Raw genomic sequence first — 19,775 nt, forward strand, 5'->3', positions numbered from 1 at the left:
CTTTTGCTTTAAAGATATTTGCTGACCTTCCTGGCCAAAGGTGCCATCTGGGAAAGCAGGACTGCAGTTAGATGGAAGTCAGATACTTCCCTCAAATATAGACCCCTGCAAAAGTATGAAGCCTTTTGTAAATGACCTAAGAAAAAAACCTGTCACTTTAAAGAACGCTTAAGAGTTTTGGCTTTGCTTCTGAGTGCATTTAGATAAAAATGGGGGAAAAAGTTTCCCCTGAAAATTTCTGATTATTCTATATTTGTGTGGTTTGGGAACTGGAATTCGAATTCCAATTTAGGTTCCCAAAATCCCAAATCAAATCTTTAGTTTAAAATGTTACATAATTAGGAGTTCCCGTAGTGGCACAGTGGCTAACGAATCTGAGTAGGAACCATGAGGTTGCAGGTTCGATCCCCGGCCTTGCTCAGTGGGTTAAGGATCTGGCATTGCCATGAGCTGTGGTGTAGATTGCAGATGCGGCTCAGATCCCATGTTGCTGTGGCTCTGGCGTAGGCCAGTGGCTACAGCTCCAGTTTGACCCCTAGCCTGGGAATCTCCATATGCGGTGGGAGAGGCCCTAGAAAAGGCAAAAAGACAGAAAAAAAAAAGTTACATAGTTAATAAATCCCCATGTTCCTAGTAGAAGCTTATACAAATCTTCTATGGAAGGTCTATCCTTAACTCAGTCCTCCCAAATTGCCACAGATGATGTTTACAGACGACCTCATACATTAAAAAGTCACTAAAATATGTAGAAAAAAGACATTATAAATGAATATAAGCAGAAAAAAAAAATCTCTGAATCAAACTCACAAAGCCTGCAGATGTTTGGAGGAATAAATATAAAGAGAATATAAAATAAGAATATTCAGCATATTTAAAAAAATAAAACAGAGTTATTCATGTGATGAATTAGAGACTGAAGATCTCAAAAAGCACAAAATAGAATTTTTGGAAAAAAGTAAAACATACTAAATGTAATCAGAAGTTCATGAAGTAACAAAAGAATTTAAACAAGGCTAAAGGGGAAATCACTAAATTGGAAGATTTTTAAAGCAGCCAAATATAAGACAGACTATCAAGAAATAATAATTGCAAGGATAATTGGTTTCTCAAGAAGAATACAGGGAAAGAAGGAAATCAAATGATTTCTTCAACTAGCAAAATAATTGTGAATAATGAATTACACACCCTGCCCCCCCCCAAAAAAAAATCAAAGAGGGGGGAAAAAAAGATTTTTTTCCATTAAGAAAATTAGAATATCGATGCCAGAAGTTCTCATCACAAGGAAAAAAACTTTTTCTTTTTCTTTTATTGTTTATCTATATGACATTATGAATGTTCACTAAGCTTATTGTGGTCATCATTTCATGAAGTAAGTCAAATCATTATGCTGTACACTTTAAATTTTTACAATGCTGTATGTTAATTATATATGAATGAAACTGAAAGAAAAAAAAGAAAAACACACTCTAGTGTCAAGCGGGAAAAAAGTGTGTTAGTAACAGACCTCTCCTATAGATCCAGTTACTGGAAAGGTTTTCCTTTTTCCTTATTTTCCCCTTTAGGTGTTATCATAGAGCTTCCCAATATGTTTGCCAAGAAGTTCCCATTTCAGGACCTCTGAACGGCTATTCTCTTTTCCCAGAATATTCTTCCGCCAGACAATTGCTTGATTTAGCCCCTCACTTCATTTTATTTGGGGAGTGAGAGGAGTGGAGAGGAGGAGGAGAAAACTGAGAGAGTTAAAAGCAAAAGACTCTCACCAAAGGAAATTCTGAAGTATGTACTTCTTTCAAGAAGAAGTGAGATCTGAGATGAAAAAAGCAATTGCATGAGGGAAAACTTTAAAGTAGACAGATTTGCTCTACAAAACTATAACAACTATTTTGTGGGGTTGGTATAAAATCAAGACAGAATAAAAATCTTGTACAACAATAGCATATTAGGAAGTGAGTGATCAGAGTTTAAGCATTCTAAATGCTAGCATTATTTGAGAGAGGGTAAAGATTTTTATTAAATGTAGATTGTTAAATTTTACATGCATGATAAATTTTCTAAATTAATAAAACTGCAACATATAACTTCCCAATTAGAGGGGAAATATTAAACTTATTACTTGCAAATTTCCTTCAAAGAAATTTCCCTCAAAGAAAATCCATTACAAATTATTGATGAATTCTTGGAACTTAATTAATGATTTTCTTAGGTTAAAAAGTATTCAAAAATTCAGGCATTCCCATCATCGTGCAATGGAAACAAATCCAACTAGGAACCATGAGTTTGTGGGTTCAATCCCTGGCCTCGCTCAGTGGGTTAAGGATCTGGCATTGCCATGAGGATTCTGCGTTGCTACGGCTGTGGCATAGGCTGGCAGCTGTAGCTCCAATTCTACCCTAGCCTGGGAACCTCCATATGCAGCAGGTATGGCCCTGAAAAGCAAAAAAATAAATTTCAAAAATTCAACAATAGTAAAAAGTGAAGTTTAAAAATAAAAAACATAATTTCAGGGTGACTACATACATGATAAAACAATAAATAAAGACAAGTGAATTGTTTCTATACATTTTATGTATTTCATGTATGATATATTTTACACAAAACAATCAACAATGTAAAAAGACAGGCCCCACAGGCAAAATATGTATTGTATAATGATTGCTCTATCCTGCATGTTTTTTAAGCTTTAACTGTAGTTCCAATTTTTTATATATGATTTGCTCAGCTTGCAACAAGAAAATTACAATCAGTTATTAGAAAATCTCATTTTCCCTAGTGAGTCTTACTAGTGTCATGAGAGGACAAAATTCTTATGTTTAGACACATAAAAAGATCTGGCTTGAGGGTTCCTACAGTTTCTATTATATTATGTTATTTTAAATAGCAAGTATAGCTTCAATTTTAAATATCTGCTTCAAGAGAGAAATAACAATGGCAACTGTAATAACATGCAAATACTATTAGCTTTTCCTGGAAGAGTCAAATCTATGGCTTTTTTTGGTTTTGTTTTGCTTTGTGTAATTTTGTTTTATTGTTCTTTTGAAGGTATAAGGATGATAATCCAAACCTTTTAAACTACTCATGAGACCAAAATTTGAAAAGAATACAAACCCCATTTTTCAATTTTTTGTGACAAAAACATAATCATCTGCTTGGAAAAATTAACAAATGGCATCATTCTCCTTAAAATATATTTCAGCTTCTTCTAAAATTGCATATTTCTCATTAGTAGAAAATCTAACAAGAGTCAGAAGACAACCAAAATAGGCATTATTAGTAAGGGAACATCCTGTACCCCAGAAAATTCTTGACTTACTTTGGACTTCCAAATAATATCCATATAAGGATTATACCTGATTAACTGAATAAATTATTTTATTTAATAAGTTAATATTAATAATCTTCACTGGCCTATGTTTTCAGTATGATAATTTATTTGAGACAGTTACTATTACATGCATAAGTGAGTACTGAAAATGTGCATGAATACTCATATACACATGAAATAGCAAATCAAAGTTTAGTTAAAGCTATAACTAATCTAGTAAATGAGATGAAAATAAAGCAAAAATCATTTAGTCCTAAGAAAATTTTAAGACCTTGACTTCACAGTAAAATTGGACCTTTAAAAAGCCCCAAGCTCTAATAAAGCAAGGATTCATTATCAAAAGTTTCTATGAAGAGGAAACACAGAATATATTAATGACTTGAAGAAACTAAAAATAAGATGACCTCAATCTTTAAAAGGAGAACATGAAATTATGGAAGTATCTGGTAAAGACACATTAATACAATTTCACTTGAAAAATCGCCATTGCATTCAAAATTACCAGTCCTGGTCCCTTCACCCTGAGATATGTCCCTGGTCATAGATTAATCTGAACTTTCTGGCTTTTGTTAATAATATTTGAAAACCATTGTGGCAACTTTTAGTTACAATTCCATTCTGAATAGGGACAGACAATAAAAAGAATTTTTAAAATAAACATAAGTTTGGGTTGTATTTCTGTATTAATTATGACTCTAAATTGCGATTAAGAGAAATGAACCCAAGCTAGATTAAGATATGAGAAAGCAAAGAGAAAATTCCCAACATTATAAATGATACACAGGCATATTATAACTCCATAGGAAAAAATACAATGCTATACATTATGAACCAAGAAATTTCACAGGCAGTTTCTCATTGCAAACTGGCTTTCTCTGCCTCTCAATCACCACCGCCATGGGTAAATGGGAGTCACTTCATACTTCTAAGTTTACAGTTGCTCCTAACTAATCAAGGACATACTAGAATCAGTTATGAATGCCCTAGAAAGAGATTTTTTTCCCCCCTCAGGTTGAAGAGTTCTCTTCTGGTTCAAACAACTAGAATGGGAAGATTGATTATGTACCCAAGTATAGCTGACTAAAGGCTATTGCAGCAGTGCCTATTTGTAAGTTGAAAAAATATTCCAGGGGTATTTATTATAATCCTAAAAGGGCTTTTATACCCCACTACTCTGGGTCCATTTATTAACCCAGGAATATGGGTTGTCTGAAGCAGTCTATATTTGGACCTGTAGTAATTGTATTATTACCACATTGTACGGATTAATAGGCCTATGCTAATTTCTGGTTTTGGCTTCATTGGACCTTTTATTGTATTTTGAAGGGAAACAAGTAGTGAGCTTCCTAATGTTGTGACTGCTCCTCCTGTTAATCCTCTATGAGGAAAACAGTAAGATAAGTGGATCTTTGGGTGCCCCTCGCCTGAGTATATGGCTGATCCAATGATTTTTGAAGGTAATATGAAAGTAGCAAATAAAGTTTTATTGTTTGGGCTGCATTTATCTTTGGTATATACTTCCTTTCACAGATAGTGAGTTCTTTAGGGGCCAAGAAGAAAAAGGTTTTAGAGGTACTATAGCACAGAGGTTATATGTACTACTGTTAGAGATATACTATCACAGTACAAACTATAGCTTTGCCATTTATTAGTTGCATGGCCTCCATAAAGTATATTAACCTATCTGTTCCAAACTTTCCTCATCTGTAAATCTGGCATAAAAATTGATTAAATAAATTAATCCTAGTAAACTGCTTAGAACAATGCCTGGAAGATTCTAAGTACTCAATGTTCTGGTTGCTTTAAAAGGTGTGATTTTAGGAGGTGCTACATTCCTAACTTGCCACCTTTTTGTACAAAAGCCACATACCAAGGTTGATTCACTGCAAAGTTAGTCAAAGTTGTTTCTGAGCTTTTGACTTTCCAAGGCTCATCAACGTATCTTTGCATTTTTCTCTTCTTAAAGCACATCCCAAATTGTATAAGCTTCAAGTCTAATAGAACTTAATTCCACCCTGATCGAGTAGGGAAAATCCAATCCAGATAACTATTAAGAACCTTACGAATAAATACTTTATTCTGACTGTATATAAGAATAACAATAACGTTAAGAATATAGGGATGTTCTTACAGAGAATACAGTGAGGTCATGACCACAGCACAGTGTAGAAAATGTTATTATTGTAACTGCTTAGAGTTAAAGAGTTCCTTTAAGGGAGAGTTACCATTGAGAAAAGAGCAGAATGTCTTGAAATAGCAAGTGGGGTTCTCAAACTCTGGCTGGCTGACACTAAGCCATAAAAAGAAGAAATTGCTCTATGAAGTAGAAGGGAGAAGAACTTGAGGTTTCCCAAGCAATCTGCAAAAGGAAAGGAGAAGAAGGTAAAAAGGAGAGAGAAAAGCTGCACTTTGAGCAAAGTGACTAAATTCTCAGTAAAGTTTTTTCAATTTGTTAAAATTGTTGGAGTAAATATTCATTGTGGGAATGGAAGAGGCAGCTGAGTTCCACCCCTGGTAAGCTTATGAAGATTCAGGGCCTCTAAAAATGTAATGACCCTGGAGTACATATAAATCGCAGAGAGAATGTCACAATTTGTGAGCCCCCAGAGGAAGATGCTGAGACAAGGGTTCTAATACAGAGTTCAATTGGGAGGAGAAGAAACCACCAGTAGGAAGGGAGGGAATTAGACAAGGAAGGAAAGGCAGCCCCCCAAAATGTTCACTATTAAGCCATCTACCACTGTGGGTGACTAGACTGTGGGGAAAAGGGAGCCATTGTGAAACACACACCTCAGAGTTATTATACTTGAGGGACAGGGGTATTCATCTGTCATTCCTGTCAATTACTGGTTAAGAGCTAATCTCAAAGAGTATTTCTTGGCATTTCTGCCCCAAGAGATAGAGATAAATATGCAAATGTTGGAAGTTGAAAATTGAAACAAGGGACATGGGCGGGGGACCAACATCTCTACTCCAGTGGAGTTTTGATTTCCTTTGGCTCTGGAATTAACAGAAGTTTCAAGAGAAGTTCACTAGATTTCTGAAGGTCAAAGGAACTCCCAATGTCTTCTGAACTGCATATTTTATTTAGTTTTAAATTTACACTCACAAAGCATTGACTGTTTTTAAAGAAAGTCCTTGTACAGATATGGCTAGGAAATAACATACAGTGAGTCAGAAATATACTTTTCTCTTAAATTATTCAGCTTCTAATGATTCTCTACTAAATGTCCACTTCCTTTGTCCAAAGTCTTTCTACACTGGGATGGTTTCTCTTTTGCATAATGCCACTAAAGTTATTTTAAAAAACACTCACTCTCCAATTTTTAACTCATAACCTTTAAAATGATATTTAAAGGCACCTGTTTTCTTCAAGAATTGCTTATCTATTTGAAATGCTCTAATTTATTTCTCTATTTACATAGCTCCATAATCAGCAATATTGGGGTTTTCATTCTTCTTGCCTTTGGAAATAAAGGAAGAAAATTCCAATATGCAGCTAAAACAGAAAATATTCCTGGAGTTCCCGTCGTGGCGCAGTGGTTAACGAATCCGACTAGGAACCATGAGGTTGCGGGTTCGGTCCCTGCCCTTGCTCAGTGGGTTAACGATCCGGCGTTGCCGTGAGCTGTGGTGTAGGTTGCAGACGCGGCTCGGATTCCGCGTTGCTGTGGCTCTGGCGTAGGCCGGTGGCTACAGCTCCGATTCAACCCCTAGCCTGGGAACCTCCATATGCCGCGGGAGCGGCCCAAGAAATAGCAGCAACAACAACAACAAAAAGACAAAAGACAGAAAAAAAAAAAAAGAAAAGAAAATATTCCTATAATTATAAAGGAATTCAGATACCATTCCATCATCAGCACAACACCTTTAAACATATACACTCCCCTTACTCCATTCCAGTATCTCAAAGCTTAACGGCTTAAATATCTCGCACAGCATTGAGTAGTCTCTGCAGGCATCACGTTTGATATGCGTTAATCTTCAATATATACCTATAAATTGAAGTGTAGGAAAAAGAAAAATGATCACTTTCTTCACTGATTTTGAAATGATATTTAGGATTAAAGAAACAGAAGTGTGAATAAGTTCAATAATGCGGGGAATATGCATTATCCTTCTTTTAATTATTTAAAAGTTATTAATTTTTGGTTTTCCATCTAATGTTTCATTTATCTTTCTATTTTCTCATAGTTTCAATTCCAGTATTGAATTTTCTTTGGTCTGAAAATATTTTAGTTCCTTTCCAAGTGAACAATGACTTCCTTTTCTTCCGTCCTTTAACTTCCACAATAGAGTCCCTAATCCTGGGGGCCATTCCAGCCTACATGATTATGAAGACAGCTCTGGTTCTCTTCCTTCATAGTTCCACAAGGGTTATCAACCTGCTTTTTCTCTACTTCAGTTAGAAGTTTCTCTTCTGAACCAATTATTCTCCTATCTTTGTCCTCTGAAGAATTGGTTTTCCACTCCCAGCTATTTTCTCTCTTAGGGTAAGTTTTCTGTCTGGGTCATTTTGCTTATTTCTCTACCCTCTTAAAAACTGGATTCTTCTGCCTTAGAGGATTCTCAACTTCACATACTATTTGATGTGTTTAAAATTTCTTCAATTCTAAGGGAATTTTGTTTTGCTGCTATTTGAGAAGTGCAAAGCAGGTCATCAGTTCCAAAACATAGAAACATATGTTACCTAAAAAAATAACCCACAGCTGTATTTTGCGGGTGCCATAAAAATCATCTTTGGTGAATTATTTACTGGGTTTTATCTTCCATTAACCACTAGAAGATACAAATTCTGGAAGTTATTGAACACTGAAAACACTTCACCAGTGATTATAGAAGTGTTTCTTTATTACATTTGACCAATTTTTGTAATTTGTTGGCTATACCGTTTTATCTTCCTGACAAAACTAGAGATAACTGACTCCAAACATTAAAACTGATTCTTTGCGAAAATAACTTTTAAGGCCTAAATATGTGTCTTAAGAACCTCAATATTTTGTCAGGAAAGGTTGACAGTTGTCACAAACCCATGATATAGACTGAAATGACAGTGACATCCAGAAGAGAGGAAGGGAGTGCACAATGGCCTTTTACCCACCCATGAAGTGATTGTTCTCATATAATCAATTAAGAGGGAACCCTGGCAATTTCACAAGGTTAATAACATCTTTCTTGGCCACGGGGCAAAACACGTGTGTATTTGGAGGGATTGCTCCATTTAAACTTTTCCCTAAACCATAGTAGCAGATAATAGGGAATTCAAGACAAAGCAAACATTTTGAGGTTGCCTAGAGAATCTCTCCACCTACCCCTGGACTTGACAGTAAAACCAAGAAAGCATCTACAGTAGCAAATGTGGCAAGGGGAGAGGGCCAAATTTCCTATCCTGGGCCAGAAATATTTTCTGATTTAACTCATACACATGAAGATGCTGTTTTTTTCATCCCTCTCAGTTAAGTCACTGTAATTGGAATGGGATTCAAATCAAGATCAGTGTCATTTCCACTCTTCAGGGAGCTGTGTGTGAGCATGCAAGGACAGGTCCTCAGAATACACAGACTGTGGAGAGGGACAGTGATGGTCATTTATAAGTGATTAAGCAGTGATTAATTACTGACTGACCATGGTGACAGGAATTCAGATGGGAGGACTCTAGGCCTCCAAGTGGATGATAGAGGGACATTTCTTAGCTGTTATGTCTTACCTTTTCAAATACGTTACTGTTATTTGATATGTGTTAACAGATTTCTGTCCTGTTCTGCATCCCAGCCCTCTGTACCCTTTCTGCACAGTTAAGCAGTGTTTTACTATCTAGCCACTCTATACCCATGTACTGTAAACTACAGTGGCATTATTCAACATTCATTGACAGTAGAAGATTTTGTTGTTTATAATGTGAACATGAAAAATAAGAGCAAGGTGGAAGAAGATCCCAGGAATAAGTCTGAAAATTAAGAATAGCTAACATGTATATAATACCTACTACATACCTAGAAATATTCTTAGTGTCCCTAGATGTGCTATTTCACTATGTCCCTAGATGTGTTATTTTCACAACTCCTAGAAGTAGATACCATTGTTATCCTATTTTATATGGAAAATTTAATTGGTATCCTTGCGTTCACACGGAAATTGAAGGAGTCAGAATGTGAAAGCAAGTAATATGTCTCTAGAGTCAGAATGCTATTTCATCTAAGTAGGAATGAAAACCAGAGAAATGATGTCACAGGAACCAATATGGGGGAAAAGTTTCAAAAATGAGATAATAGTGAATAGTGACAACTGCTCAGGAAGGTCATGTAGGATAAGAATTAGGGTACATCCACTGGATTTAAACACAGAGAACCCATGTTGCTGAGGACAGTCTGAGAGTGGTAACATGGGGTAGGGTAGTGAGGTGGGAAGATGAGTTAATGAGGAGCTACATTACTGGGAGGAGAGGCTGTGAAAACACTAATTGTTGAATAGCCTTTCCAGAAATTGAACTTCCAAAAAAATGAGAGATGGAATGGCTGTCAGAAGGAAGATACAGATGTGTGGTTTTTAGGTGGCAATGCCAAATCACTAAGGCACACAGAGGCTAGAACTAATTTTGCTTGCAGACGTACATATTATAAAGCTGGGGACAATTTTCTATTGCCAGATGCTCTAAGAACATGCTAGTTTCTACTTTGTTCAGTAAAGCATCTGGAAATGCTGCCTAAAGAGCACACTAAGAAATATATTTCGATTCAATATTATTAACGAAAAAAATCCCTTTGTAGGTCTAGGCCTTGCCATACGAAGGCAGTATGAGAGTCCAATCTCTTCACTATTATTAACAGATGACTTCACCCAATCAATAGTAAAATAAAACAAAACAAAAAACCCACTTCATACAACAAAGAAACTATTCAGTATGAGGTTATCAATTTAAAAGTCCACTTTCCTAGTTGAGTTTCCAAAAGAATAAAGTATATTTCTCTTTTTTGAAAACGTTAGCTTTAGAGTTCTTAAAAATATGTGGAAGTAAACAAGTATTCTTGGTAGCCATAAAGAAATAAAAAGATATGAAAAATAGTGTCATAGGGAATAGGACAAGAACTCGGTAAAGTGTCTTTACGGGACAGATACTCAGAACCTCAGAAATTCTTTCCTCTTTTTTTTTCTTTTTTAGGGCCATACCCACAGAATATGAAAGTTCCTGGGGTAGGGGTTGAATCGGAGCTGCAGCTGCCAGCCTATACCACAGCTACAGCAACGCCAGATCCAAGCCACGTCTGCAACCTACACTGCAGCCCACAGCAAAGCCAGATCCTTAACCCACTGAGCGAGGCCAGGGATTGAACTTGCATCCTCTTGGATACTAGTTGGGTTCATTACTGCTGAGCCACAATGAGAACTCCAGAAGTTCTTGATAAAGAGAAAGGAAAAATGTGATACAGCGAGAGGAAAAAAGGATTTTAAAAAAAGGATGTGTTGAATGTATTGGTTCCAATGGAATAAATTAAATGTATATTACATGTTTGCATTTATGTGTGTACATGTATTTAGCTCCAACAAAATTCTAGAAAATATTAGGAGAGAAATTTTAAATATACAAATATTTCAGTAATATAAAGTAGTACATAATGAGTATGCTATAAAGGTAGGCATTATTAATCTTATAAGATAAAATTCATAGATGGTTAAAAGTTAAAAACAATAAATTTAAGAACACAAGACTTACAAGTTCACAGGCATGACAAACTATGGAAAGGAGACTAATTTAGAAATTCTACAACCAAATGTAGGAATCATAGGATCACAGAATTTTGGAGCTGGAAAGAACTGTAGGAACATTGGGATGTTCCTATTATAGATGAGGGAATGGAATAAACCTGTTAGGTTTCTTGTGAATGGCCTACATGTTGAATGGAGAGCTTGTCTCCCATGACGTGGTATTTTACTGGAGAAGAAAAAAATAATATACTGTAGAGGGAAGATTCATTTGTGGTTGACTTAGAATGTTTTACAAGAAATAAGAAGGGCATGTTTAAATTACTTATAAGAGAAAGTGTCCTAAAAGCAAGAGCAATTTAACAATGGAATAGCCACCCAAAGAGGTCATTGAGGAAACATCAATAAGACATTCAGAAAAAGATTAAATATAATTCTGAAGGGAATAATGTAAGTGTCTGGCAATAACATGCACTAGGTACAGAGGTCTGAATACAATGACCTGTCATTTTCCCCATAGTCCCTGTGTCTATGATTCATGTAAAATAATCATGAGAGCAAATAGAGGTAAGGTGAACATCAAAGGGGAAAAATCATGAGACAAAATAAAACAGGACTACCAGAACTGACATGATAGCACAGAAGAATACAACTCTTTCTTCGATGATGAGCTTACTAAGCAGTATTCTGCTAGCACGTTTTGCTGCCTCTGCCAAGAGAGTGAATGGCAAGACACTCACTTCTCACTCTGTCATAAGACCCAAGATGCTTCAGAATTTTTTCTAATCTTTAATGGAAGCACAGACTGCCTTTATAGTCTCGTCAAAGAAGGGATGATCAAAAATGGAACTTCCATAAAAACTTATAAAGAGAATAAATATCCAATGCATTAAGTAATTTATAATAAAATTATATTATATACTTATTTATAATAAATATCCAATGCATTAAGTAATTAATGAAGGTTTATATAGGCAGCAATAATGCAGAATCATAAGATCAGAAAGTGCCTCAGGTGGAAGAAACCTTAAAGATCTTTTAGGGATAAAGTTCCATGTGATTGGAAAATGGTACCATGGGCTTGTTTAGGCTCAATACTAAGGCACATTTTAGAACATAATCACCTACGCCATTATCCTCATCACAGTGGGCTAAAACACTCCAAGAGCACATAGGTAAACAGTAATATTATCTTACTACGTTAAAAAATCTAAGTAGGAAATGAAACACAGAAACCATAATAGAAGATAATTGAAATTATAAATTTTAAATTTCTCAGAAATCAACATAAAGTCAAAAATAAAAAAAAAAAACAAGGTAGGAAAATGAATTTGAAAATATATATTACAGGCAAAAGTTAACATATCTACTATACACAAAAACCTTTTGACATTCACAAGAGAAAGATAAACACACAGTTTTTCCACATGGAAAAAGATTCAGATGTTCACACACACACTCACACAGATACAAGTAGCTATGACCTTAATAAGTTTCATCACAAATCAACATGTAAATTAAATAAGATTGTTTTAATTAATCAAAGTGGTAGGGATTCTACAAATACCATAATTTTGATGGGAAAAATAAACATTCATATCCTGATGATGATGTAAAAATTTATGAAAACTTTCTGGAGAATAACTTGGGAATACAGATCAAAAAGTCTTATTTTGCATATTCTTTTACCCAAAATTCTAAGTAATTTTCTAAAGAAAAAAATTACAAGTAAGAAAAAATGTAGTTACAAGGATCTTTATCCTAGCACTATTTATATCAAAGGGAAATGAGGTAACTTTAGCAATTTTTTCCAAATGACTCCTTTGATGGCTCCAAGTGCATACTCTTTAATTCCCAACAAATAATCCAGTGAGTAATGCTTCTGGATTTATAAGCTTGCGTATAAAACTTCTCTGAATTTTATGAGATTATTTTATGTTATTAAATCTTACATATCTTTGAAAAATAGTGGAAGAAAAAGTTTATGTACAATGAAAAAAATGCTATACAATTAACTATTATGGAAATAATTCTTCAAGTGCTATATTATCCCAAGACATTTCAGGAAAATATTTATGTTGGAGGTACAAGTATCTGATATACTCCCTGAGTGATAACACTTTTAGATATATTCTTAATATTTCATTGTGATTGTGATATTTTAAACAAATTCAAGTTTTAACTTACTCAAAAAATAAACAAAAGAACACATCAGCTTTCCTGTATATAAATTCTAGAACTTTAATTGAAAGTAGCATACAAAAGCCCCTTTGATGGGAATTCATGGAAAATAGCTTAGCTCTTTAGTAATTCCCCTTGGTAGGTTCTACTATTGAATAAAAAGTGGAAAGATTCTGTCCATTGGCTTTATACTCATTACTATTTAACTCAAGTGCTTAAATTAAAGGAGCACTGAAACAAAATATGGAACCAATACGATTTTTTAAAATACAGAATTTGTTCTTACTTTAAAATTTTTTTAGTAAAGAATGATTCTTTTTTTTTTTTTTTTTTTTTTTATTTTCCCACTGTACAGCAAGGGGGTCGGGTTATCCTTACATGTATACATTGCAATTACATTTTTCCCCCACCCTTTCTTCTGTTGCAACATGAGTATCTAGACATAGTTCTCAATGCTATTCAGCAGGATCTCCTTGTAAATCTATTCTAAGTTGTGTCTGATAAGCCCAAGCTCCCGATCCCTCCCACTCCCTCCCCCTCCCATCAGGCAACCACAAGTCTCTTCTCCAAGTCCATGATTTTTAAAGAATGATTCTTAAAGCTGTTTTCTTAATTTTCTTGTGAAATAGAACTTGATACTATACATACTCTTTTTATGTACACAGTAGCACAAATCCTGAGAATGTATTTTCATTGCTAATAATTACATGGATGGCATAAATATTGGTTTCTTTGCCAAAAGAAAGCTAAAAAGAAGAGGAAACTGTAACCTTATATTCTAGATTAGTTATCAAACAATTAATTAAATAAATTTTAGTGAAGGTCTACTCTGATGCAATCACCAATTTAGGCAGGGAGAGTATTGTTTCTCTCAGAATGCGTTTAAGGGAATGATGAGAAGATAGTCATGAAAGATCAAAACAAACCATTTTAATTTGAATAATTGCTTTTATAAATATGAAGTGTGCAGGAGCCTAGAAGGATTGCTTTTGTATTATCTGGGGACTTACAGAAGAAGTCACAGAGACAACTATCTTTGTCTGACACTCCAAGTAGACAAATTGAGTTAAGTAAGAACATAGCAGTGGTACAAACATCACGAACAGAGAGGTCAACTTGATAAAAGACAATGGTTTAGAAGAACATGGTATGTCCTGGAAATGCTAGTATCTCAATATTGCTGTGCAAAATGTAGTATGGCAGAAGACAGAACTGGAGCAGCTAGACAAGGATGTTCTTGAAATGCAGAGGATTCCTATGGTTACAAGCATGGCAGAATGGCTGGGATGAGGTAAGCATCTTGAGGCAGGATGTAGATACACTACTTCAAGAACTCAGATATTCCACATCTATGAATCTTAGCATGTCTGCTATTCATCTGAGGTATTTCCAGGGCACCCTGGTTGGGAAGACACTGAGCAGTGGGTTATATAACTTATATAGAAATATTTTCATTCATTTCTTTGGTTATAATTGTTTGGCTGAAGCTCCTGGGTAGAGCCAAAGGAAAGTTGAGAATTGTGATTCACCTCAGCTGTGTTTCACCCTAATTATTGTGACTTCATATGCACTGTAGTCACTATAAGCCATGGAATCAGTACAGGCTTTCTGATGCTTTGAGACAACTACATGAGTTGGATCAGTATAGTTTTTGAGTAAAATAATCAGCCTTGTTTTCCAATTGTGGCACTACCATTATTCTGTAAGTCCATTTTTCTACTTTATAAAAGTAATTAAAATAATTTACCTTAATAGAGTAGTTAAGGGTTATGAGAAATAGAGAAATGTATCTGACAGTAAGTAGGTTAATGTTATTTTGATTATTCAGTTTCTCATTGCAGAGAAGCAGGACGCATTAGAGTAAGGATGGATTCAACCTAGTTATTTTGTTTTGTTTTGTTTTTTGGCTGTGCCTAAGGCATGTAAACGTTCCTCGGCCAGGGATCAGACCTGAGCCACAGTAGTGACAATGCCAGATCCTTAATCACTAGACCATTGGGGAACTTTTCAACCTAGTTTTATATGTTCCCTAGGACCAAACATGAAGACTTAAGAATTTTTAAACCTGCCTTAAAAAGTGGGGGTTAGAGTTCCCTTGTGGCACAGTGGATTAAAGATCCAGTGTTTTCACTGAAGAAGCTTGGGTTGCTGCTCTGGTGCGGGCTCAATCTGGCCCAAAACTTCCACATGCCATGGGTGTGATCAAAAAAAAAAAAAAAAAAAAAAAAGAGGCTTAAGCCAAGAGTCTACTAAAGTGGAGTAGCACCTTGATGCTTTATTTTAAAAAGAGTTAAAATGAAATACATATTAGATCCTCTGATTAGATCCTCTGAAACATCTTGAAAATACTTTGAGTGTGAGTAGTCTTCTAAATATAGCACTCTACATGACTGTGTCTCTTTCATTTAAGATGAAACCCATAAACAAGGCTATGGAGGCATAGAATATTTTCATCCATTCATATGATCAAATACATGTGAGCATAGTAGCCCATTAAGGTTGATTCCCTCAGTCACCATATTCCTCCTTCCCCACCTCAGGAAATATCTATTTTATGAGTAGAAATGTGAAAATTTCACTTGAGTCAAAATGTAATATTAAGTAGAAATACCCAACTGTACTTCAGGCGGAATGAAAGGAAATCCTGATTCCAGAGTCCTAACAACTGTCAAACAGCACAGATAGGGAAGGGCAGATTATGGCATGCTTGCCATAACAACAAAACACTAATCTTTAAATTAACAGCATCAAAATAATTTCAAAGAGATTAAAGGATTTGAAAAGCTCACAGAGTAAGCAGCTCCTGTTTCTTTTTCTTCCCCTTCAGGAAATACTTTTTTGTATCTAAAGTTTATCTTATAATACAATTATTCTCATTTTTCCAATGTATGACCAAAGCACCCTTGGACAAATACAAAACAAAGTCTATGTCATTAAAAACTATTTTTCTTTCAATAATTTGGCTCTTCTGAAATAAACAAGTGGAGATATTATCCAGAAGGAGTCTGTTAATTATTATGAATAGAAGGGAAAAGATTATGACAAGGGTGAAAGATCTCTGGAGAATTTTAACTTCAAAAACTTTTTTAAACTGTAAGATCTCCTAAGTTATATAATTCATGGTTTTCCTTTTATTAAAGAGAAACATCCTAATTCCTTTGTATTTTTTTGCCATTGATAAAAGATAGATAGCTACAGGGAACAAATAATTATACCATGTATTTATTAATTTATCATTTTATAGTGCATCTCCCATTATAGGGATTATAGATTTTGTATGTGGCTTTGCTAAAGACTAACCTTTATAAGTAATATATTTTCTCATTTTAATTAAAGGGAGCAGTTGTATAGGTTGTATAGGCTGAGGTGTCCAGAGAAGAAGAATGGAATACATTCACAGAAAATCTTCTTACAATATGAAACCTTAAGACCCATTTTTAACCATCCTTGATAACAATGCTTGTGTAGTTTATAAAGACTCATGCCTTGATATGACTAGAAAATAAGATTAAAATAAACACAGTTAGGCAGAAACATTTTAAATATATATGTACCCAGGAAAAGTATTACTGTAATATTCTGATAATGATCTCAGAAAGTTCATGAATATTCTCTTTGTATATCATGTTTAGTTCAAAAATAGTATTATTCTTTTTATTTAAATTTAATTAATTTTAAAATGTAGACTATAAACATTTTGGAGCAATGTGATAGCATTTCCATTTTATTCTTCACTGAGGATTCATGCACAGGGAAACTCACACCTCATACCCTTTGAGATTAGGATAGATTAGTACACTATAGCAATCACTAATGTTCTCTCTCCTCTTTTTTTCCACACAGGCATTGGAAAAACATCAAAAGACTTGAATAAAAATTCAAGTTTATATGTTTATCTTCCCCTTTTCCCCAAATCCTATTGAAAGGTCCAAGGAAGTATGGAAATAAAAGTTTATTTATTTATTTATTTATTTATTTATTTATTGTCTTTTTAGGGCTGCACCTGCACAGCACATGGAGATTCCCAGGCTAGGGGTCCAATTGGAGCTGTTGCTGCCAGCCTATACCAGAGCCACAGCAACACCAGATCCAAGCCATGTCTGTGACCTACACCACAGCTCATGGCAACACCAGATCCCCAACCCACTGAGCGAGGCCAGGGATAGATCCTGCAACCCCACAGTCCCTAGTCGGATTCATCTCCACTGCATCATGAAGGGAACTCCAAAAAAGATAGATTTGAAGATAGCAAACCAGCTTAGGTATCATCAAAGAGGCAGATTAAGTAAACACCAATTAATAGACAATAGTTTGAATTTCAACCCCAGTGCTATAGGTTAAATTGTTTGTCTCCAAAATGTTTATGTTGAAGCCCAACCCTTAGTACTTCAGAAAGTGACTGGTATCTAGAAATAAGACACATTGATCTTGGACACTTGGTCTGCAGAACAGTGAAGCAATAAATTTCTGTTGTTTAAGCTAACCATTCTATGGTAGTTTGTTATGGCAGCCCTAGAAAACCCCTAAGACTGGCAAAGAAAGGACCTACCTCAAAATTAAGTGCAGCATTCTCCAAACAAACAAAAAACTCTCTCAAGCATGTGGTCATATATGGAAAGATGCTGTAACCTCAGTTTGGGATAGCAAAAAAAGGTAGTGGAGAAAGATGATGGAGGAGTCAAATTTAGTTGAACTCAAAGCAACTGGAGGTAGCATTTATCCATAGATGTCATTTAATGTAAGTAAATATTGATGGCTTTTGATTGAAACATAGAGAATGAGGCTAACATTATAACAGGTAAATTTGGGTTATCATAACAAAAATGAGTTAAAACCAAAAGGTTCAGAACTCTGCTTAATTTCCACAGTATTCCTAATCTTCTAACTGTGAGTTCCACTTTTAACTGATGCATACACCTATAAAATTCAACCAGCAGATGCTGGAGGAACATTGGGGAACAGCTCCAACAAAGAACATATTTAAGAAGCTTTGAGAATTTCACAAGAACCCAGTGCCTTAAGTGACTTCTCTCAAAGTCTACTTGGCACAGAGAATTTGCACAGTTGAGTGAAGACTTTAAGCATGTTGGGTCTGGTGGACTCACTTCACACTCATCTACAAGTCCAACTGTAAACTAAGGGAGGGAAAACCACAAGATCAAGAGCCCCTAACAGGGGGACCAAGATAAATTGTAGAACAGAAAGAGTGGTGAGGAATCAAGGAAAAATATATTTAAGTATAACATATCTTGATTTTTTTTCTAAATATTAATTCCCAGGTTCTTAGATTCTAATTCTTAGATTCCAAATTCTTATTTATAAAGTTTATTTTGAACTTTACAAATAGGTAATTGTATCATTTAAAAAATATTGACTAGAAAAGATGTAAGCAATGGTAATGTACTGGAATAAATTTATAAAACTTCACAAGAGTAAATTCACATAGTTTCCTAATGCCACATCTGGTGGCATTGATGCCGATAGCTTAAAATGACCATGGCAGAAATGTTTACACCATGAAAATAATCAAATTCTAAAAACTGGGGATTTTTTCATTCTTCCAGAGAGTTGCCTGTTAAGCATTTATCAGTATACACATAACAATTATATATATATGTATGTACATATATATATGGAGTTTGCAATTAATGATTAATTAATTAATGATAAATTCACCATAACAATTAAAATACAAGATATTGAGAACTGGATATAAGAATTGCACAGACAGGAGTTCCTGCCATGGTGCAGTGGGTTAAGAATCTGACTGCAGTGGCTTGGCTCACTATGGAGGCCCAGGTTCGATCCCTGGTCCAGCACAGTGGGTTAAAGGATCCAGTGCTGATGCAGCTGTGGCTTGAATTCAATCTCTGGCCTGGGAACTTCCATTTGCCACAGGGGCAACCATTAAAAAAAGGAAAAAAAGAAAAAATTGCACAGATATATAGGAAGAAAGCTGTAAAAAGTTATTAAGGAACATAAAAGAAGACATATCAAGTATATGGTAGGCAGTCTAAATTTTATAAGATGTTAAATCTCCCCCAAAATTATTCTATAAATTTATTCCAATAAAGTATCTACAGTTTGGGAGGCTGCTCAAGTTAAAATTTATTTTGTTCATTTGGAAAAAAAGAAATGCTAAAGTATAGACAAGAAACATTTAGAAGAAAATGATAGATTTCTTTAATCAGATATTGAAATATTTTATAAACTCACTTTACCAAAAGAATATCACAAGGCAGAATAGCGATTATATTCTTGGGACAATGTGGAATACAGGAGCAAGTAGATACTTAAATTTATTACATAAAAAATGATGACATTTCAGATCCATGAATGAAAGGGTGCATTGTTTTACAAATAATATTGCAAGAATTGGGAACATTTGAGAAAAAAAGTTAGATCCTTGTCTCACACTACTCTGTTATGTTGAAAAAGCAGGACTCATAAGTTACAATTATAAACTCACTTTGTCTTGCCTCGTTTTCACTTTAAATATGATCTGAAGTCTGCTGATATCTATTTCCCCCCATTGGTGACCCTTAGGAACAAGACCTAAGCTGACCCCACA

This window comes from Sus scrofa, chromosome 15, assembly GCF_000003025.6.
Source record: "Sus scrofa isolate TJ Tabasco breed Duroc chromosome 15, Sscrofa11.1, whole genome shotgun sequence".
Classification (NCBI taxonomy): domain Eukaryota; kingdom Metazoa; phylum Chordata; class Mammalia; order Artiodactyla; family Suidae; genus Sus; species Sus scrofa.